Source organism: Cebidichthys violaceus, unplaced genomic scaffold (assembly GCF_023349555.1).
Source record: "Cebidichthys violaceus isolate CVI_PGR_0920_01 unplaced genomic scaffold, fCebVio1.0.p SCAF_28, whole genome shotgun sequence".
Taxonomy (NCBI): Eukaryota; Metazoa; Chordata; class Actinopteri; order Perciformes; family Stichaeidae; genus Cebidichthys; species Cebidichthys violaceus.
Genome location: NW_027176461.1, coordinates 1,244,308 through 1,268,039, shown reverse-complemented (window position 1 = coordinate 1,268,039; position 23,732 = coordinate 1,244,308). Strand labels below are relative to the sequence as shown.

Here is a 23,732-nt window from a genome sequence, read left to right as displayed (position 1 = left end):
ACTCAGTCAGATGACTCTTTGCCCTCCTGGATGCAGCACTTTTTAGTTTCCTACAATTGTGTTACCTGGAATTATATGCCATGTGGGAGAAATAAATCATTTCGGAGAAGTTTTGCTGAGTTTTATGACTTGGTGACCTTTTGGACCACAATCAACACTTGGGGCTGGTTTCCTCGTCAGTGGATTAACCATAGTTTTGAACCAGATAACTGTAAAACACACATATTTGGTCTATTTCAGTGAAGACCGAGTGCAGGAGCAACCCTCAACAACACTACCTTTGTTGATCAAATTGAGTTGACTGTCTAAATAAAGTGCAGAAGCCTGCAGCCACGTTGCTCCAAGTGTCATATTCATACGCAACTCATTTTCATTTGCAATATGTTGGAGGAAACAAAATGCAGCCTGGATGTTGTTTGACATCAGCACTGCAAACAAAGTGTTTTATTACTATTTCCTCCCACCAAGTTAATACAAACTTCTATCATACAGTTAGTGCAGAGCAGTGAGATGGTTTGAATCATTCATGACTTGTAAAAATAACTAAAGATAATTAAACAATTACAATATTAAAAGACAACATGCGAGAAGTCACCGGTTAAGACTGGACAGACGAATACAAGCTGTGTCTGATAATAGCCCTCCACTATATCCATAAACTGTTTCACACATGATTATTACAATTATTATTATGCTTCAATTATGCTTCACCCTGAGGGTATGCAAATGTGCCCGCTGAAAACAGTCCTCTGCAGTGAAAAGTAATACTGTGGGCTCACTTGTCTCGTGGCATGATAGACTGTGACTGGCTCAACTGTCCAGAAAAGAGGGCCATTCATTTGGTGACATGCCCCCGGGTCGAGAACGGCCTGAAAATCTGGCTGCTTTTCATACAGTCAAGAGACGAGGCCGGGGCCAACTGAGAAGCTCTGAGCTGTGCCTGGCTGCAGTCGCTCCTTTGCCTCAGACTGCCACGGATCCACATAAACAGCCTATTGTGACCCAGCCACATGATATAGCATTGCCCCCCGAGTGCTTATTAGACACGCTGCATGTATACACATCGCCGTTACACACGAACGTTAACTAATAAACAATATGAATTCCATTCTCCTGCCGACAATTCTTACAATATGGGTTTTTGGAGGAAAATGTTGCTTTATATTTCCGTGCTTCCTAATTAATGGGTCTCCAAGCCAAAACTGCAGCATGAGACATCAACCACAGAGGCTTGAAAAGGAGAGTGTGGTGTCACATTTCTCAGGCGCTGAGCATCTCATAGGCAGACAAAAGATCCACGTGCCCCCAGGGCCCAGAGTGTCTAATGAGTGTTTTTACAGTTCCTCTGTCTTGTCTCACCATTTTAGGAAACCAGACCTGGGTCATCAGTAAATGATTCGTATCACTGAGAAAAGTCAATAATAAGAGGATCAGATCATTCAAATAACACCATGACGGACAACTTCTCTGATGATAAATGTCCTCAGAGTAAAGTTAAGTAAACTCCATTTCGACCTACATCAGGTTTGTCAGTAACATCAGACCGATGTAACACAGCAACATCGTGCTAAAAAGAGCTTAGTAAAACCAGATCAACTGAAAAGTTTGTACGTTTACATCCCATTTGACGTACTTATTTCAAAAAGATTTTTCCCACGTTGAATAAATAACCTTAGAAATCCTTAACACATGCGCTTGTTATTGATCTGTTCAATCCAACAACTTCTTTCTTATTTAATGTCACAGTGAGATTCTAGTTCAGCAGACGTCATGTTCTATGTCACTGACTATGATAGACTATTATATCTGTGTCTTAAACAGTGCATTGAGAGATGTTTCAAAAGATCACGAGAACAGGCACCGACTTGTTTATGCTTTTCTATTAAATGAAAGTCTTCATTAACCGCAAAAAGCAAACAACCGAACAGGGAAAGATCCACACACACACATTACACCACGTTGTCTTTTGAAACATATAAATTAAATTGTCCCCCCTATGAATCTACAGTAAGCTACCAGCTCTAACCATGGGACCACATTCCAGTGCAAACATAAAAATACACTCACCACAGACGGGCATCTGGCTGCCAACAGTAGCTACCCAGCACTAGTTGCTCTTCAGTTCCACCGCACTGCTGTGAGTGAAAGGCACCGTTTTGAAAGTTAACTCAGCTCAGTGAGTGGAGGACAATACATCCTGAGGAGAAGGGGAGGGGTGTCCGGCACGCATAAAGCAGAGGGAGCTTTGGTTGAGGGGAGGTTGGGGGAGTTGCAACCACACATGACGTCGGTGCTGCTGGGTGGGGCGCTCTGCTCTCTCCAGCTGCGGCCCACAGGGACTGACTGACTCACATGTTCAAATAAACCACCACCTCTTAGTGTATGAGAGTTTGCCTGCATGTTTATGTCTGCAGCTGCTTCAGACCGAGGGGTCTGGTTCTTATATGAAATGTGGAATATTGGACAGATATGTCTCCCTCTGCTGATATGGAGGCTCTCTGACCACAGACTTACAGTCTGTAAACCATATATCGTCACACAATTCATTTAATTGTATATTATTAAATTGTTGTTTTCAAGAGGTATTTATTTCAACATATGTGGAGTTTTCTTGGAAACAACCAAAAGTTACATTACATGTAAATGCTTTTCCTTCCTTGCTTCTTTCCTGTTTTCAGCGCTGTTTCGTCACGTCATCGCCACAAACTGTCGACCAGAGGAACACAGTTACAGCAGCAAAGGTGTGTGTTGCCTTGAATGGGTGATCCAGCACACGTGTGTCCTTGTGTGCTTGCATGCCACAAACCAAACGGGGAGCAACTTCTTCTAACACCTTTTGGGTACAACAGTGCACCACTATTCTAACACATCAGCTCTTCATAATTAGTCCATCAAGTTGATCTATGGGTATTTATCAATGAATGATAAAGGATGACATGACATCGTTTGTGTACATTGCATGTGTGACACAAATAAACATGGGCATGCAAAAGAGCATGCTGGTAGAAGTACGCTAAAATACATATCTAACACTGGCAACAAGCGAAATTACACTTCAACTAACATGAAAGGCTTACTTGCTTTCATCTTCCTTGTCCCCATCTTTTATAAAAATGCTAATATCAAGTCAAATATAATATAACAAACAAGCAGGTCTATTCTACATCATAGAAACAAGTGTCTTAAGTGTTAATCAGGCTTTTGGTACCTTACATCTTTTTTTAACACTAGCAGTCTGTCCACCAGCAGGTGGCAGCAAATATCTACTCTACGTCACCAACTCGCCATCGCTAGAGAGCTGAGGGGAATGATAGTGAGTTGAAATTGGAATTATTAAAGCGAAAACTAAATATTTCCCTCTCAACCTAAAAAAAAAAAAAAAAAAAAAGTTGCCTGGTCCTGACCTTTCAACAAAGTTGACTGAAGATGGAAATGGAGTGCAAGAAGTTGACAATTCTGTCCGAGATCAGGCAATAAAGAAAGTGCAGTGATGCCAAAACGTTCTCTGAGCCCTAATAAACTACTGAATATTAAAGTCAACTTGTAACTGATTGTTGTAGAAGTGGAAGCAGATCCAGAAGAAGCATGATGGGATTTTCCTCCTCTGCGTCTACATATCAACAAGAGCATCCTCACATATCCGGCTTTAAGTATCTGGTTGGTGAACCTCGTTTTGATTGTAGTGTCAGTCATTGAGATTATGTGTGGAGAAATAACCCTCAGCATCTTTGTCCAATCATGACCTTACTGCCTCTAATCTTCATCTTCAGCGACCGACCACTGACTCCAGAGCAGTGAGCAGCAGCAGGAGGTTACAATACCAGTGTCAGATCTGCGGCAGGAGGGTACAGATTATTCTGAGCTGCAGATGGATGGTGAGGATGGTGGAGGGCTACGTTCCGCGCGCAGTGCCAAAGGGCCATGGCGACTCACACCAGAAAGGGGAATTTTCCGCCTGGCTGCACAGCGGCGGGCTGCTCGTCACCTCGGAGCACAGGGGGAGCCGGAGATAGACGACAGCCAGCTTCTTTTCCATCAACGTCAAGTCTCCGGATTTTGTCGGTGCCAACCCGGAACGCCCGAGCACTCACCTGAGCTTTGATCCCCGGGGAGACCAGTCTGCTCTCAATAGAGTGAGAGTCACAATTTGTGCGTCTGTGGAAAGACTAGCGCATATGATCAGGACCATGGCCTCAGTATCATATCGCATGGAGCATTTGTGATGGCTAGAACACAAACTCTGGCTTAAGATCTAAGGTAAAACATCATGACACCAGTCTTTGTTTAGTGACTGCATGTTACAGATTATCCAGGGAGGTTTTAGATGGGTTACTAGCGGCCATTTTTTTTAAACTATGGAAAGCCATGAAATCATTCAACTGAAGTTTATACATTTAAACAACTGAAACTAGAATCAAACAAGCCTCAACTTATTTTTTTAACTAAAAAACAAACCGCTACAGTGGGAAAATTGTGGGTCGATTGTTAATAGACCCAAAAATATTTTAAATAATATAACACTTATTTTATGTTTTAGAAAATTTAAAGTAGCAGCCTTTTTTTAAGCCCGTTTCTGAAATGTTTTCATAAGATAAAGTGCTCCAGAAATGTCTAAATCCATGTAGTAATGTAATCCTTCAATCTAAGGGAAAACACAAAAATCAGCTCAATAGAGTTCCATGTGCCAGCTGTGACATGTAACAGATCTCTGACATGTGTGCGTGCATATGTGTGAGAATTACTGCTGTTCCAGAACACCCAAGGGCCCTGAGGACAGCCCCCGGACCCCCTTAAGAGAGAAAAAAAAAGAGGATCAGTGAAAGAGCTTAACCATTCATGTCTGAGTGGTAAGTGGATTCTGACAAGTCTCAAATGAAGGGGTGATAGGAAGGGTTCCACTGTGACACACACGCCGTCAGTCACAGATGCACACTTTGCATACAAAGCACCTCGTCTTGTTTGAACTGCATTAGCAAGGTCTGCAGTACACAGCTCGGCTCTCACCCCGTCAGCCACTGAGCAAATAACTCCCACTGTTGACACAGACAAAAGACTGCACAGGAGATTTCTCATGCCCTCGTTCTGGATGGCAGGTAGACGGAACAGAAAGGGCCACAAACTGGGTTTTCACCTTGAAAGAAGGTACAGTGATAGCACACACTCAAAAGCACCAAAACAAAAGTGAATTAATAACTGCATTGTTGTCTTCTGGTGTGCAGCAATAAATACAGATTCAAGGGGAAACCAGCCAGAGGTGCAGATTAAAAGAAGATACATGTGAAACTCCAAAGAAGATTAGGAGGGCAGACGACAGGCCCGGAAACAAACCTTTTGTCTACCGCACTAAATCTTGCAAATCTGATTTGGGATTTGAAACATTATCTGAAAACACTATTCACATTTGGAAATATGTATAATACATTACTGCAAAAGCATTCTGCGGATCGCATTTTGCTTGTTTTGAAGCAGCTTCTGGATTGTCCCTGTTCCTTGGAGCATGTTTAACACAGCAGTGAAGAGATGAAATAGAGAGTCATCCCATTTAAATTTCAGTTAAATTACTTTGTGTGTATTGAATCCCCTCTGCATGGCAGTGGGTTTTGTAGTGGGTCAGCCTGTAGATTGTTCCCATTATTCCTTAGAGCATGTTTAATTTAGTCGTGCTGAAAACATATATGGACCTCCCTTTAAAATTCAACTCAATTGACACCAAGAAAGACCATCTGTTTACCTCAGTTGTAAAAGGCTCTTTGAATGGTTCTGGGTTTGCACTGAAGCAGCCTGTGGATTGTTAGTATTCCTTGGAGCATGTTTAATTCAGAGGTGCTGAAATCATTTCATCTGCCCTTCACCCCTGTGCTTTGGGTAATTATCCTCGTGTGACTGTGCCGCGATACCGTCTCCGGCTACATGATCAGTGCGGCAGCTTCACCCCTCACAAGGCCACTACATCCACTGATCCTCCTGTGAGACACAACACAGGATTCAATGGCAGCCGTCAATCATGCAGCGTAAGATCATGGGGCCCCAGAATGACGTGATTCCACATGGTGTGAAAGACAAGGGAATTGGTCCAATGAGGAAAGAAAATACCCTCCGGACATTTCTCCTTTGAAACTTAGCATGAGAAAAAAAAAAAAAAACACGCAGAGGAGTCATTGACTTGAAAAACACACGACACAATGCACAACAATAAGTTAGTTGAAAAAAAAGAGAAAAAGTGGACGTCTGACCTGACAAAGTGAAATGGTTCCCAACGGTGTCACATTAAATAGATTTAAAGCAGAGTGGGCTGTCAGTATTTAAACTTCCCAGCGGAGACACCAGACTGCATCTTGACACTAACACATGTTCCACAGACACCAACAGACATTTGAACTACACACTGCACGAGCAAAACGGTTATCTTACTCTGGGAATTACTGAGATCTTACTAAGATGCGTCCGACACCGTTGTGTAGTCAGAGTCATTGTATCTGCCAAACTTGCCGGTTGGCTCTCTCCCCTCTGGGATCTCTTTCCCAGTGAACGGCATCTTAACACTGCAACGATGTGCTTCAAACATTCAGAAGACCGTGCTCACCGTTCGCACATGTCCATTTTGACAAGCGCAGACATCCCAACAGGGCTGGTGACAACATCTCCTGTCCGACTCAATCTCCTTCTCTGCACTCTCAGATGTTCCCTCACCTCCTTCCGTCGTTCCAAAGACACCCACCTTCCAGCGGCTACATCTATTAATGGAGGCTAACCGCAGCTAGCCAAGCATGCTCTGACATCATAAAAATTGCATGAGGATCTATACTGAATCTGAATTTCTGTTTGAAAATAGCCCAACATTCAAGAGGGGTCTCTTTCAGGGATCTCTCATCTATGACCGATGAGATTCTTGATCTGCTTATCGTAGTGTAGCTATTAATCCTCGACTCTGTGAGGCTCAAATATTCCTCCCTGTACAACATACACTGGCGAACCGTACTAAAAGGCTGATATGTAGTTAATTCTGCTGAAATTTCATATATTTTTCACACTTATGTTTCACTCAAAAATGTATTTCACTAGGAAACATTATTTATTTAAAAAAAAAAAAACTTTAAAGTCAATAAGGCTATATTTTTATTGTGGTACCTCTTCTTTAAAATTCATAGTATATTCTAATATCATCATGTCATCACTGCACAAATGCTTTTATCGTGGAATAAGATTACTGTGAAAGGCAAGCTCATTTTTTTTCCAGATGGCCGTGTTGTAAAAATATCATACAAACTTTAATAATGCAGAATGCTTAAATTGAATGAAGTCAAGCATAAGCACTCCGGAATAAAAAATTCAATGATTAAATTCATGCATTATAAACTACGTCCCTGCGGTAGTAGCCTATGAATTCCCACAATACATACTGTGGCTCCAAATACAAGTCAATTCAATTAATGCAAGGAATGAGTCTTGCCCCGTGACTAATAAACAAACTAGTGAAAAGTAATCACATTTTCAGGATCAATATCTTGGAAAGAAAAGGATTAAAAGAACAAATAAAAGAATGGCCCCGTGGTGTCGCAGTGGCTTAGTTGCGCTACCAACTAAACACTGATCATGAGGAGAACTTTATGTGCCTAAGCGACCTTTAGGCACATAAAGACTGCTGGGATTTCTTAATTCATTAAGATCCATTTCATCATTACATCAGCGTGGAGCTGGCGAGTTCCGGTCGAAAGCTCATTCAAATCTGGCCCTCACCCTCTCAGAGGAATGTCAAGCTTCGATGGCACATAGATCGTTTTCTTAATTGAAAATCTCTCCGTCCAGCCCTTAATTCACAGCCTCCTCACCGTCTGTGTGCTTCGCTCTCCTTATTTACAGCCCTTGTCTTTTTAAATCTAATTTGTCCTGCTTGCCTTATCTTTCTTCGTCTCTCTCCCTTTAGGCTTAACGTCTTTTCTCCATTATTTCTTCAGTATTGTCACACAGTCCACCTACCACTTTGGACTAACAGTCATTTTACTGTATTAAAGTCATAAAGCCCAGCCTTGGTTTTAAATGATGACTATGCATTTGGATATTGGATATGGATGATTATAATAGATGATTCATATACAGGCACACTGTGGTTTAGTAACAGCATTTCTACTCCAGAGGTGAACTAAAGGGCCATGACAAGATGAGGAAGACGACCATAACTCAGCAAACACAGAGATCATGTGATGATATTAGTCAGTAGAGTAAACTAGTCCTGTGCGAATAGGGCTTTAGTAGTTTATTATTTCAAGCTATTTCACTTACGGATATGTTCAGCAGATCAGGAAATACCTCCATGTGTCTTAGGAAAGCACAAAAAAAATGTACGACACATTTTTCTAAACCTTAACCAAATGAATTACAGAACAAGACTATTAAATGTCGTTAAAATTTCCCTTAACCCAAGGTGATCTATTTATTAAAGCAGCGGTGCAACACCCAAAGATGCTCGCTGTACTTTTATATACGACAAAGAAAATCCTCACATTTGAGAGCCAGAAAAAATTCACAATCAACTAAAACGATCAATTTATTTCCGCAGTCGTTGGGGTTAATTCTGCTTCAGCTGCGTTTGTAATTATGAGCAGAGAGATCTAAACGACCCTGGTGGTCGAGTCAGTTTGTTTACTTCTGAAATTGTTCATGCATGCTCTGCTCATACTGCCGTCATACGTCTCACAGAAATAGAACTAGCCCACATGTGACAATATATTTTCTAATATAGAAGAAATTAGTGGGGATTGAGTATATTTATAAGAAACTATTGTTTTTAATCATGTGTTTATTTGTTTGACTGTGTAAACATTAAACTCACAAAACCCTAAGGGAAGGTCACCTGCCATTTATACAGCAAAGGTCATGCTCGGTCCATCCTGCAGGCCGAGCAGATACAATACCTGTCAGACCGCTTCCTGTCATTCCTCACACATACGAACATTCTGCATTTCTCTGCAGCTTCCCTAACAGCTCTGACCAGAACACTGACATCCTCTTCTTAATGTTCTCCTTGTACAAACAGTTGATATAAAACTACAGCCATCAGAGGTCTGCAGAGGTCGTCAGACACAAAACATTTTCCATGAGCATAGTGAGAACACTTTGTGGTTAAAACATTACTGTCGTGGTTATCCACCGGTATTCTAATGTCTGGGTTTCTTATTAACTTGGAGCACAGCTGGGCTAATTTTATTTCCTTTTCTTCCAGTTGTTCAAGCATTTTATTTTACTTAAGCAGCTGAGGCCATGAAAGGCTGGCTTATTATTGATTTGACTCGAACCAAAAAACAGGTAAAAAAATGACTCTGCAGCTCCAGCTAGCACCGACACAACTGACTGGAGCCGTCACTGCTATGAGTGAGCAGCCGTTTATATGGCACACCATCACTGCTGCAGTAAATGATGTTCTCAGATCAAAACTAAACAAAACAGAGTCACTCGAGACAGGCTCCATTTGTAATGTACAGTTGTTATTGTTGTAAAGATGATATATTGGTCAGAAAACAAAGGCAAGTGTAAAATAAACTCCAATGCTGTTTTCAGAGAGAGGATACAGGGGAAAAAACACACTTCCAGGTCCCAAAAAAAAGACATCAAAGATATGGCAAATGGTCAAAAACAACTCCTCTCTATGGGGCTCAGAATGAATTTCTACGGTTGTTTGAAATCTGGCAACCATGTATGACACAGATGCCAGATTAGCCAGCGAAGCTGAAAGTATCACTGTATTTCACAGTGCACGCTGTCCACTGGGAAACATTAGCTCATACACTGAAGGGGAGACCCATTTACGGTTGTTCAGATGTTAATATCAAGGTTCTATAGAGGGCAACTGATTTTATCATTTGAACCGACAGTGATCTTCTCAAAGGGAGCCCAGATTCTGAGTCAGTGCTGCATCTAAGATGGTTTTAGATGGAAGCCAAGCTGCTGCTGCTGCTGCTAGAACAGCAGTTTGAGTGTAATTACAGATTGATGGAGACATTGAAAGTCAAACCTAATCTCAATCACAGAGCCGTATGAATATGAAAAGTGTAAGAGGACATCCACTGGAACAGTTTACATTAGTAGCGATGGTCCAAACACTGGCCTTTGGGAAAATCTAGGGGGAAAATTAGGATCCAGTCTAATGATCACAAAAAGCTACATTATTTCCGCTTGAGTGTTTTGAGGCATACTAGTGGGTAAAAAAGGTAAATAAATGCCTGAACATAAGCACTACAAACACTGTCCGACTATACTGTTGACATCTTATCAAGTCGTCAGTCTAGTAATAGTTTTAAAATGGTTTTCTTGAAGCAAATAAACAATTTCTTCTCTCTAAAAAATACACTAATGAAAGTTCATGAAGGTTAAAATGTTCAGGGTTTGTACAAACTGTTAGATATACATTAAACATATGATTTTCACATGTGAATAATGCCAATATTCTTGTTAGCGTATTGTTATTATTTTTTAATTTCTTTTTTTCCCCTCATCAATAACATTGTGGTGTCTCCTCGTTATTTACATGATGTTATAATAAACTACATAAGGGATGTAACGCACAGCAAACACCTCACAATAGATCTGGTGTCATCCACAATAAGTTGCTGCATTAAAGGATCTACATACTGTAAATAAAACATGAGGGTAATATTAAGTGCAGGAGGGTTACTCCGTCTTCTCCAAAGAACAAAGGCAGACGATTAAAGAATAAAACATTCATGGCAGAATAAAAATGCATTACGTGATATCCAGTATGTAAAACTTATATGGGGACAAGCCATAAATATGTCATTTCAGAGAGCTAATGAGATAATAGATGAACACGGTCACGTTTCTCATGTAGACTTTATTGGCTACCCTGGAGGCAATTAAGTTAGAACGTGTAATAGGCCTCAGAAGACACCGAGTGAATAATGGATACAGTGCATCAGATCTGGACCTAACCTTGACAATGATATTAAGACAAGGCGATCTGTATATAGTACAAAGTACACACTTCCGATACTCCCTAAAACAGTGATTCTCAAGTGGTGGGTCTCGGACCTTTGCCTGAAAAATAAAAAAATCTTGTGCTTTTATTTTGAAGGGGATTTTTTATACAGCGGAGTTATTCACACTCCTTAACAGTATTTGGCGTTAATGCCTTGTAATGCTAATAGACACCTGCCATTTCACAGTGTAGAAGAACACCCACAAAGTTTGTTTTCATGCTAATTGAGCGAAACGCAAGTACGACACCGACTACATGAGATATGGATTTTCTTACATTGAGGACAAAAGAGGGCAAAAACCTCAGTGTGTTTTGTGCAGCGAGGTTCTGGCACAAGAAAGCATGAAGCCGTCAAAACTGAAGCGGCATTTGTTGGATCAATCCGCAGCGGATAAACTGAAAACTATACCTCTGTCAAATGACACTATAAGTAGGTGAATTGAAGACATGTCGGATGACATCAAACAACAGACCACAGCTCGATATAAAGCAAGTGGTCATTTTGCATTACAAATAGACGAATCTACAGACATAACAAACAAAGCAGTTTTACTCGTTTGTGTGAAACATGCGGGACGGGGACTGACAGGAACAAGAGAGCTCCTACTACTACGACTGCAGAGGACATCTTCAGCTCAGGTTCAAACTGCACCATCTTTTCATTAAATACATTTGAGAAGTTGAAAATTTGGGTTGCGACTTGTCATTAAGGGGTGATGGTGGGTCCCGCAGCCAGACCAGTTGAGAACCACTGCTCTATAAGACACAAATAAATCCCCACAACTTCTGTGTAACTAATTTTTGGACAAATGAGCCTTTAAATACCAATTTGCTCTCAACGATGGTCACAAACACAGAATAAAAAGAATAATAATACTCTAATAAACATGTTGTGCAATACCCCTTACCAGTAAACACTTTAAATAACTTATTTATTATCTGTATAATAATTTTAAAAAAATGATAAAGGCAATCTTTCCACTGTGACAAAAGTGGCAAAACTCACTTTAGGAAGCGACTATAAAGCCGAGCAATAAAGAGCCAAGCCGAAATTCCCAAAACGGCTATCATTTACGCCACTGATTTACATCCATGGATGCAACTGTGTGGGTCTGTGCATCATGTCATCCATGAAAAACCTTTGACTCTAGAGAGAAACTTAAAAAAGCAGAGAGCTAAATGTCAGCGGCTCTGACCTCTCCGTTGTTTACTGCACCGCTTCATTATGATGTTGGAGACCAACATTTTAAAGTTCAAGACATCCAAGTTTTAACTACAGGTGACTGAGTGATAAGGATCCACGGTCAGCTGAGTGATATATTCAGACACGTAACCACATTAGAATGAAACAGAAAAGTACGTCTGAGTGATAAATATTCCACAAAGTGGATTCGAGCCTCAAAAAGATGCAGCCTGCACACAGACACCGCCAGACTTCTTCCAGGAATCACTGCAAACTCACGTCACGCAAACCATCCGAGGAATCACAAACAATGCAGCAATGACGACTGCCCGGCATATATACACTGCACACTAAGCACATATACTGCACACTAAACTTACTGTAGATGCGTGTTGTCAAAATCAAGCATCGAAAAATGCTTTTTTTCCCCCCTGATAGTTCACATGTGAAGTCTTACTTCTACGTTTCACAATTAATATTATGACTACAAACATTTTGTCTGATGATTTAAAAAATATTACTAGTGTCACATTCTGTCTACGATGAATTGCATGTGGATGATGTTTACATGTGCTGTAATGTACGTAATTACAGATGACATTTTTTTTCTTTTTTGACAGCTTTCAGTTCTAAATCCTAATAAACTGGTGGGCAAAATGCAAAAAATAGACACAAATTCATTAATTTCAAAGAAGTATTTTGAGTCTGTCACTTGGTCAATTGGCTTGATTTGTTTCATGTATTTTGACCACGGCAACTAATGCAAACATCTCCAGCCCTGTAGAACATCTGAAAGGCCCTGTGGATAAACCCCATCCATCTGCTACACCAAGGAGAGTAAAGCAAACGCTAACAATTTGCCAATAAATACTTGACCCAGGTTCAACCGCCACAAGCTGATGGTATTCCCACATTGTTTAATCAAATGTTATTTACTTCTCTGCATGTTACAGCGATCCTCACTCAGCTATTGTTGACTACTGTACAGCATGTTCTCCAAATCAAAGTGACATTTTACCAACATGGACGGGACAATGTGTTCCAAACCTCCAAACCACGCCACCATCCATAACCTTTTCACTGAACTTAGAATTTAAATGCCAACAAAAGCTTGGCAAGGTTCATAACAGCGACATAATAACTATGTGACATTTAAGAAACTGTCTGCAAGATGTAAACTGTCTACTTGGATACTAGTCAAGAAGAGGTACGCAGCAAGCTGAAAATAAAGACCGTAATGAGTCAGATCCCCCAATTATTTCCAAATATATTATCTTATTAATCATTAGATGCGTGACTGGAGGCACAACCACTCTCACTAGTGAATCACCCAGACTACAACCCACCAGACATTGGACCAGAGGTTTTATTTAAGCTCGTCTGCACTAATCCCAGTGAAAGCCAAACGTACGCCAGCAGACACGCCGACTTGTGAGACCTGCGAGTGCAAAGGTGAAGCCCAGGCTTCAGTATCTCCCACAGCTGTCATGTCTGGCTGGATGACTATGGGAGCCTGCAGCAGAGTGAGCAGCGAGACAGGCCAAGGTTAGTCATGACTGCAATTGGTAATGGGCCTCATGTCAGTTCTCAAGTTCTCAACCAACACCCAACAAGTCCACCCACAGGGTGTCATTGAGCTGATGACTACCCCAAATGCACTGCTCAAAAAGCAGGTAAACAGTAGTAGAAGTGGTAGCTCTGAGAAATGCAATGCAGTTAAACATTTAAAAAAAATATATATATATATTCTTAATAGTTGATTGTGTATTTTAGGCATTATACTGTACGTGTGTAGACGATATCAAGCACTACTGACCTAAATAGCTGCAGGATACCTAATTACTTTTCACAGAGCTTATTTAAATCCCTGTGCCTTCGCATAAATAAGAGGTTGGGAAGAGGTTAGCGTGGATTTAAAGTGCTTTGATAGTATTGGTTTTTGTTCTCCATTTTTGCTAATCTCAGATGAAAGTGTTTTCACAATGAAAACAGTTCATAGCGAGGTCTGTGGATTATCCTGTGTAACCTGCACATTGTTGTTGGAAAGACACGACGTAAGTTTTTCCAATACCACAAATAAAGTTCCACACCGTTGATGCATCAGGATAGCAGCAAGAGCCTCACAAACTCTCAGCAGAGATCTGACCACTATGGAAGCCTGTTTCCGCCATAAAAAATAAATAAAAAATCAGACACTGATGGCACAGCGCTGTGTATTTTTTTCAACCAAAAATGCTTTGCGCTGGTTAGGGGGTACTTGGCTGAAATAATATTTCACAGGGGGTACATCACTGAAAAAAGGTTGAGAACCACTTGGGAACCAACCTGCTCACAGTGTCAGGACACTTTTGATCTTATCCTTTTGTGGATTAAACAGTCAGACACAATTAGCCGGCACTCACGGCTAACACATTGGCCGGCAAACACATTGACGTCTGCCAGGGACAGACCTCACCCCTCACTCTTGTGATGGTCACTTATTGTAAGTCGCTTTGGATAAAAGCGTCTGCTAAATGACTGTAATGTAATGGTTCATAGGGATTGCGGCCCTCCGGCCCTCACCGCTGTGAAGGTGTTGTTGAGACAACAAGGGGTTCAAATGGTCGGCGGTGCCTGTGAGTCAATGTGCTTGCCAAGGCAGCACATCTAATAAATTGGAATCGATACAGAGATTAGCATGGCCCCTGCGAAAGGATGACACGCAAATTCGTGAAGCGTTTCCACATTTTGACCAGCCCGTTTCTACATTTCCACATTTTGACCAGCCCGTTTCTACATTTCCACATTTTAACCAGCCCGTTTCTACATTTCCACATTTTGGCCAGACCGTGTCGCCCCGAGCTGAATTCCCGGCGTTCCTTGTAGCCGTAGATCTTGCAGCCGCAACACGGTGAGTGCCCCTGGCAAGGAAGTAACACCTTGTCAAGAGCGCATGGTGAAAGAGAGGAAGCGGTGCAGACCTCTCTACGATTCCCTGGCAGCCCCTTGCGGGAAAGGCACATGGTAGAAGTTTACCTCCAGGACTTTCTGCCGTCAGATAAAGACGGCATCAGATAAAGACGGCAGCAAAAGGTGGACGACAAGGGGATTAAAGGTGTCATTCCCACAATAAAGGGCTTAAAGTTGTCCCACATGCTCAGGATTAGGGCTGGGCGGTATAACGGTTGAACCGGAGAGTCGAAAGTCGAAATTCTGAAATAAAAAGCCTACATTTTAAGATACTTAAAGACAACAGTCATAGAAGCAGCTCTTTGGCTTAGGTTACCCTACATTTGACACAGAAATGGATTGTGAGTACATTGAAGAAATGAAATACTTCAATTCACGTGGGATTGTACTGAGCAAACGCTACCTTGAAAGGATTTTAAGAAGCACCTCAGCAGAGTAGGAGTATCTGGTTACTTGCATCTCTGACAGTATGGTCAACTTGGTAAACTTGTGTCGTCACATTAAACTGTAGTTCACTGTTAAATGCTCTGTGTTCATGAGACCGACTACATGAGATATGGATTTTCTTACATTGAGGACAAAAGTTGGCAAAAACCTCTGTTTTGTGAAGCAAGGTTCTGGCACAAAAAAGAATGAAGCCGTCGAAACTGAAGCGGCATTTGGAAACAAAACACCCTTCTCTCAAAGATAAACTTATTGAGTACTTTCGAAGACGACTTCAAGACATCACAAAAGTGTCTTACTTACCTGCAGTCATGGACATGGACGTGTTGGATCAATCCGCAGCGGATAAAGTGAATCATTTTGCATGGTCATTTTGCATTACAAATGGATGAATCTACAGACATAACAAACAAAGCAGTTTTACTTGTTTACATGAAACAAGTGTGGGACGGGGACTGACAGGAACAATTTCTCTGCACAAGAGAGCTCCTACTACTACGAATGCAGAGGACATCTTCAGCTCAGGTTCAAACTGCAAAATCTTTTCATTAAATACATTTGAGAAGTTGAAAATGCATTTGTGGACTCATGACACATTTTGATTGTAAAAACATGTTTGGGGGAAGCCTCTCAATGTGTGACAGATGAATTCTGCTGCTTTCATGATGCACGTCTGTGCTGCAAATTAACCGAGAGGTTAAAACGCTCGTCTGCTACAGAAAATGTAAGCTCCCATTTCTGTTCTTCCTTTTCTGTGAAGAATATTTCAGCACATAACCAGAAAACTGGGCTAAAATAAGACAATCTAAGTGGGATTGATAAAACTGTTCCACAGGAAAATCTCTAATCAAATTGTAGTTGATGGAATCAATCCAATTAATTGCACCCTTGCTTGAACTTTGCTACAGTTTCAAAATGGAAAACACATTTTCACAAGTTCACACAGAAGGGTTTAAGTCTGTAGTACCTTCTCTAGGTGCCGTCTACATCAACTGCCTCCCATTTTTCAAAATATTTTTACAAATATGAATTCATGGAAACACAAGGCCACCCTGATCAAATGAAGAAGTAACAGAGACTTCTGGAAGCCATCGATTCCTCTGCTAGCGTAAAGCGCTTGCTATGTAGACATAAGCTGTATAATATCATCGTGTTGGCAGTGGGGAAGGGGGGGGTGTGTGGGGATTTACCCAAGTCATCATGTCTGATCCCACTTGTGAGTGCAAAGCAGTATGGGTTGATTCTATCTACCATAATACACGTCATTTAACATTTCACTAAGCCTCTTGGCACAAATGCCAGAGGATATTATAACATCCATAGCCTGTCTGGCTTTTTGGGATTGCTGCCTGGCTGAGGATTTTAATAACTAATCATGAACCGGCAAAAATAATTTTGACCGATTAATGCTATCAATTAGACAGTTAAAAGAAATATTACAAATAAAAATAAAAAGCTGAGCAAAAGTAGCAGCTTGTCACTTAAATTACAATAACTGATCCACCTTAAGTGATCCTGAGTTGTTGCTAATTTCAGGGTAATGCCACCTACAGTAGGGTTACTGTAGGGTTATTCAATATTTATGTGGCTGTTCAAAATTAGAGTGTACAGCTCACGCAGACAGCTTTAAAACTCTGTTAAACTAAACCTCCTTAATCATAGGTTTCGCCTTTGGGAATGTATGTATCCATGTATCCTGTTCATTGGCTATTTGGTCTTCGGCTGTAATACGGTGAGATATGCTTTGATCCATCTTGGCTTGGTCCGAGACCTACTTTGGGCTTAACTCCAACACAATTAGGGATAGTCTGGTAATTGGCTGGTAGTGAACTATGGTGGTCTGGAATAGAACACTGTATATGGGCCAAAAATGTGTTTTCACATGTACAAATGCATATTTAGCCAATTCTCTCTAAATTCTAGGATTAAGAGGCCTTACGTGAATGAGTTCTTGGGAAGAACTTTCATTTCAAAGCTTCAGTTTTGTAAACATGCTCAATCTGATGTCATGTCTATGGTAAGTCTGTAGCTCAATGCTGTCATACCTGTAGGGCTGAAGGATCTGTCCTTGTAATGATTGATACAAATAACAAAAACAGCTAATTGCTATTGCAATCTATTCCATCAAATTCAAAGTCACTGATGTCTGCTCACATATATATCTGAACTGAACCATGCAAGTGACCTTTTCAGCCTTCAAATCATTTTAATCTTTTACATAGCATTGACAGTTGGTAAGCCCTAACACACTGTACCGTGTCCCACTGTAAGATTAAAGTCTAAGCATAACAACAGCAACAACCCTTTCACTAAGCCCTCCTAAAGAAAGAGTCTACAATAAACAGTCAACATGAGAATGGTAGCAAAAGAGATGGACAAAACCAACCAAAGCCTTCCGACCAAAACTGCAGCAGCATCCTGTACAGATATAAGTAGTGACGATCAATATTTCACAACAGGCATTACTTCATATGCGCAGCCTCACCGAGTGCAACAATTTTGTTTGCCCTGATTCTCTCAGTTGATAACAAAAACAAACAACCTAATGGTCTCAGAAACATACTCTCACATAACTATGACTTTCCCCTGACTTCTCAGGGTTGACCTTAGGGATAGGTTATAGTAGTGCAGTACAAGTCAACTACTACACCAAAGAGCTCTGCTTACTGCCATCTACTTCCCCAGGAGACAAAGCCTGCTCCTCAGAAGCTTTTTTTTTTTTTTTTTTAAGAGGAACAGGCATCCTCGCTGTTACTGAGGCAGGAAAAACATGGCTATCCATTATTCAAAGAGATGCCACATGTATTCAGATAAGATGTAAAAGATATGCAGCGTGGAAGCAGTTGATGACACTGATGAGAAGCAAAACAAAGACGATTCAAAGCTGGCCCCAAACCTTGAATGGTGGTCCATTATGGTCAAAAGATGAGAGGTACATATCTGTCACTTTCTCATTGCACATGACATAATCGTGAACCAATTCTAATACAAGTATTCAACATCTTTGTAAATCTACTACTTGATAAAAATCTAAACTTACTAAAATCATATGAGTGTTAGTCAAGGACAATCCTGCAGAAAACAATGACAGTTTCTACTTACTGTTTTTCCAACAGTGTCTTTGGATCGGAGACAAGGTGGACGCAAGATTTAAAGAGTTATTTCAAGATTAATTTGCCAATAACAATTATGCACATGATTAGTAATGTAAATATTCTTCCATTTACTACCAAGTTTATTCCTCATGAACAATAGTTGCAAATTAGCTTGGTCATCGTTTCAGGATGCTTTTCAACTATTTGCACAGCCCTGGTGAAAAGGTAGTAACTCGAGAAAAATCACTTTTATCAAAATGGAGTGACATCAGCGCACTTCACCGGATCCTAAGATTTACCCTTTTAAATTTACAACATAGAAGTAATGTATTTTTAATGAGGGGCAGCAGAGGTGAGACAAAACACACAGGCGGTGTAGTCTGAACATGGCACATAACAGTCATCTGAGCATTAACCTCAATTTAACAAGGCCCTAAAGGTGTTCGCAGGTACTGCTGCCCCAGTTAAAAATATACTATAGAATTTAGATATCCAATTGACCCTCCTCCACTAAGTCCCGCTTCTTGAATGCAGACTGGCCAATCATAGCTAGTCATGGTTAAACGTTGTACCTGTGCTACGTGTAATAGTAATACTCGTTACCCAGAGAGGTTGGAAGGAGAAATACGTTTCTAAAATGTTATGCATCTACACACCTGCGCAGCTATTAGCAGAGTACGGTAGCACATCATTAACTAGGATTAGCACTTCTTGCATTACATTACAGTCATTTAGCAGACGCTTTTATCCAAAGCGACTTACAATAAGTGCATTCAACATAGGTATTCAAGAGAACTACTAGTCACCAGAAGTCATAAGTACATCTCATTTTCCAAACAAGCATCTAAGAGCATGAAGCAGAGCATAACTCAGAGCCAAAGTACAGTGCAGAAACAAACAAAAACAGAAAGTGCAAAAAGTAATACAAATACAATAAGTGCAACAAGCTAGTATGAATACAATAAGTGCTAAGTGGAAGGCTCAGGGTAGCACTTCCTGAAGAGGTGGGTTTTCAGCCTGCGGCGAAAGATGGGCAGCGACTCCGCTGTCCTGACGTCAGTGGGAAGTTCATTCCACCACTGTGGGGCCAGGACAGAAAACAGACGTGACCGGGTCGATCGGCTGCCAGGACCTCTGAGCGACGGGGCAACCAATCGCCCCGAGGCAGCAGAGCGAAGTGGTCGGGCGGGGGTGTAAGGCTTGACCATGGCCTGGAGATAGGAAGGAGCTGTTCCTTTCACTGCCCTGTAGGCTAGCACCAGAGTCTTGAACTGGATGCGAGCTCTTATAGGTAGCCAGTGTACAGAACGGAGAAAGGAAGTTGTGTGGGAGAACTTGGGGCGATTAAACACCAGGCGAGCTGCGGCTTTCTGGACAAGCTCCAGAGGTCTGATGGCCGACGCCGGGGCTCCGGCGAGTAGAGAGTTGCAGTAGTCCAGGCGGGAGATGACAAGAGCCTGGATGAGAACCTGCGCCGTCTCGTCAGAGAGGAAGGGACGAATCCTCCTGATGTTGTAGACAAGAATCTGCAAGAGCATGTAACGGATGAAATGTTTGCTGAGAATGACAGTTGGTCATCCAGGTTCCTCGCAGTCCGAGTCGGCGTCACCACGGTGTCATCAATGGTGATGGACAGGTCCCGGTGCGGGCAACCCTTTCCCGGGAGGAACAGTAGCTCGGTCTTGCAATGCAAGCTACTGAAAGTATACTAAATGTATAGAGTTGCTGCTTTTCCTTTTTAATGATTGTAACAGTACAGTGAGACATACCCGGCTTTACAGGAACAGTAGCTTCATTGTCTTCTCCCTCGAACGCCAGTTGATGTGGTTGTTAACTGTGATCTGTAGGCTTTAGCTTCTATCTTTAGCTTTTTAGACCCTTCTGTCTGCTTCTCTCTGAAATCGCTTTTTGTTTTTTCCAAAACGTAGATCATATTTATGCAGAGTGTGCAGTTCGTGACAGTGTGGGCTCCATGGTAACACTGACAGCTTGAAGGCAGTAGCAGTGGAGGACAGAGTTTAACAAAGGGTCAATTCATAACGTAAAGTGCAGCGGTTCCTTGTAACAAGTGAGGGGGAGTACACAGCTTATGTTAGGATTTCACAGGTTTGAAATGTGGACTAACTCAAAACTGAGTTGGTCTCGGTGGTCTGTTTGATTTATTTAATGGTTGTGTGATTCTGGAACCTAAAGTGGATCAGTTGTTTCATTAGTCAGTGATTTCTGTAAGAGCTGACTTAGATAAGCATTAATGCAATCAGTCTAGTGGGTATCACTTACATTTCCTACTTTCAGAATATTACTGGGTTGTGAAGGAATTTTGTAGGCTCAGGTTTCCACCATATGCCTTTACAGAGAAGTGGGTTGAATAAAAGATGTGTAGTACAAAGTGATCATTGCTCTACTCACATTTACAACATTTCAGAAAAAAAAAAATACAATCTTCACAACAGAATCCATATAGAATCAGGATTTAGTACAAAATGTATCAATATACAATAATGGCTACAAAAACCATCCATTGTCTTAAGATTCGGAACACTTATTACAGTTGCAGATGTCTTCTTTTTTTCCACGTTAAACTTTTCATTTTATTGACTTGCCAGTGACAATTATCTAGCAGCCAAAACATGTACTATATACCTTTCACATGAGTAAAAAACTGTTCGCATGAACTTAAAATAATCCAGTGAGACTGTAAAAAGGAGGTTGATGTGAACCAGAGGCAAAACAAACAGAAAGGCACTGTAGCTGCTTCATTTAACTTGCTTTTCTTGGAGTGAATACATAATGTATACAGACAGGGTGACATCAAGCACATTAAATGTTTTCTGGAAATAAAATGCAGGATAATGGGGGTGGATTTAGAAATTGCGTCCTCCTAATTTCACGTGGCATTGAAGACATATTCTATGCAAATTGATCACCAGGGATGCTCCTCAGCTTACCATTTGTTGTGGTTGACTCTATGCAATAGTGTCAGTTGACTTGTCATATGAAATTTATAAGGGGGGAGGGTCTAAGCTGCTGTGGAGAGAAAGAGGAGTGGGTGGAAAGTGGGTCATAATATCAAGACACAGTATTCACTGCAGGAGTGTGACCCTTGGCTTTTCTCCTATATCAAAGCCTCCATGAAAGGTCAGGCACAATGCCGATTTTTACCATATGAAAGCTCACTTGCATGGGCAAACCCAGGTTGCACTGATGCAACAGATACTACACAGCTGGATTTAGACCAAGCCACGAACCCCTGTACTGCAGACTACCAGCAAATGGAAGCAGCAGCAGACTCTGTGGGGAAGCTGACAAACACGCAAACTCACATTGTGTATAAGGGATATTCCCACTGTCCTCTGCACAGTAAGATTTACTACACAAGAAGACCCAGCAAAGACGCAATCCCCCACCTCTACATTACTGCTCAACAGTAATACATTTATGACGGGAAAAAAATAGAAAGAAAGAAAGAAAAAAAAAAAAATCACAGATGTAATATACAACACTGGATTTTCTTTCATCCGATATGTTTGCAATAACAAGAGCGGCAAATTGAAGAACGTCAGCAAAACTGCAAAAAATGTTTGCAGAGGTGAGCATCATAAACCGCTGATTGAGTCTCGCTAAGCTCTTAAGGCGGTGGAGCAAAGGCATCAACAGAGCAGAGGCATCAACAGGGGACACCCAACTACATTCAGTCTTTTTCTTCCTCTCGATGGTCTTTTATAAAAAAAATAATTATATATTTTATTCATTCATCACTGAATACCTATATACCCCAGCATACAAAAGCACATGCAGAGAGCACAAAAAAAGATCAGCCCTGACTTGGATGGATAGATGTCATGTCATGGCACATTGCACAAGATGTAACAGTGGCATACATGCAAGACTAATCCCACGGCCCTCCGGGGCCAAATCACTAATGGGCTAAAACGTCAAACAGATGGATTGGAAGCCAGAGATTTACTCTCAGCCACGAAAGTCAAAACACGGAAGTGTCATATTGATCGTATCAGAAATACTCGCACAACATGTTCAGTGGCATGGGTATAAAGAAAGTCAATGCTTCGTAATAAACTTAATGCGTCCACTGAAAATGCATTCAATTCAATACACTTTATTTGTCTCCAGGTAAAAATTTGCAGAGGCACGTACTCTAGTACAGTAACAATGTAGATTTCTTTTAAATAAGTAAAAACTTAACTTAATGCTTAATTAAGTGAATAACAATTCAAGTGCACAAAGCAAAGTAGTGAAGTGAAAAGTGTGCTGACCTACTAAACTCTACACAGGGCTTCAGCGAGAAGATGCACCGGTTGTGTGCCTGCAAACTAAATATGAGAAGGACCGAATGTTTTCTAGACCTGCAAAGCCTGTTGATATCTTATACTTTTGTTACTGTTGCTTGACATCATCAGTCGGTACAGTGTGAACTTTATTTGGTGGTGACTGGGTTGGCCTTCATAGTTCGCTGGTTGATGTAGTCTCCACTTAAACGGCCAGGCTTAAAAAGCTTAACTCTTCCCCAAATAAGTCAGAAGGTGAAAACATCCTTTTAGATTTAAGAATGCCTCTAAGAAAGACGCTGCACAAAACGAACGAAAAGTAGGGTTGTGATAGAAAATGCTGGCGCTTTTTTCCAAACACTACTGTGTCTAGTTTTCATTTAACTTTTCATTCTTTAGCATTTGGAATGTGCTGTGTGCAACTTCTAATGTTTTGTGTGGCAAACATGGAAAAAGAGATTCTAGATGAAGGAAAAGAACCATAAACTGACTAGATTTCAAGTGTGGATTAGTGTCCTTCCTGGAATTTGTTCATCCATAAATCACATTCCCAGTCTGTCAGCGGTATTCTTCTGACTATTAAAACTTGGTAGGGCAGCTATATTTCTGACTTTAGACACCTCGGATCAGCTCGTAATTACTAGGCAAAAATCAATACCGTGTTCAAAACTGATGCTCTCTTTGAGGACAATCTGGGGCAGTATGGCGTTGTAGTCGAGTATAAAATCCAATAGCTCCACACTATTAAAAGACAGCACTGCACTGGAGATGAACATAATGACACC

The 23,732-nt window shown here is 41.1% G+C and overlaps 1 protein-coding gene and 1 non-coding gene across 4 annotated transcripts in view; one reads left to right on the top strand and one right to left on the bottom strand.

Moving 5' to 3' along the window:
* Window positions 1-23,732, bottom strand: part of sash1b (SAM and SH3 domain containing 1b) — a 45,392-nt gene that overhangs the window by 13,170 nt on the left and 8,490 nt on the right. The gene's annotated exons all lie outside the window — the stretch shown is intronic.
* Window positions 14,799-14,902, top strand: LOC137880541 (U6 spliceosomal RNA). Its single transcript, XR_011103813.1, has one exon. It is a non-coding gene; the product is annotated as a U6 spliceosomal RNA (small nuclear RNA).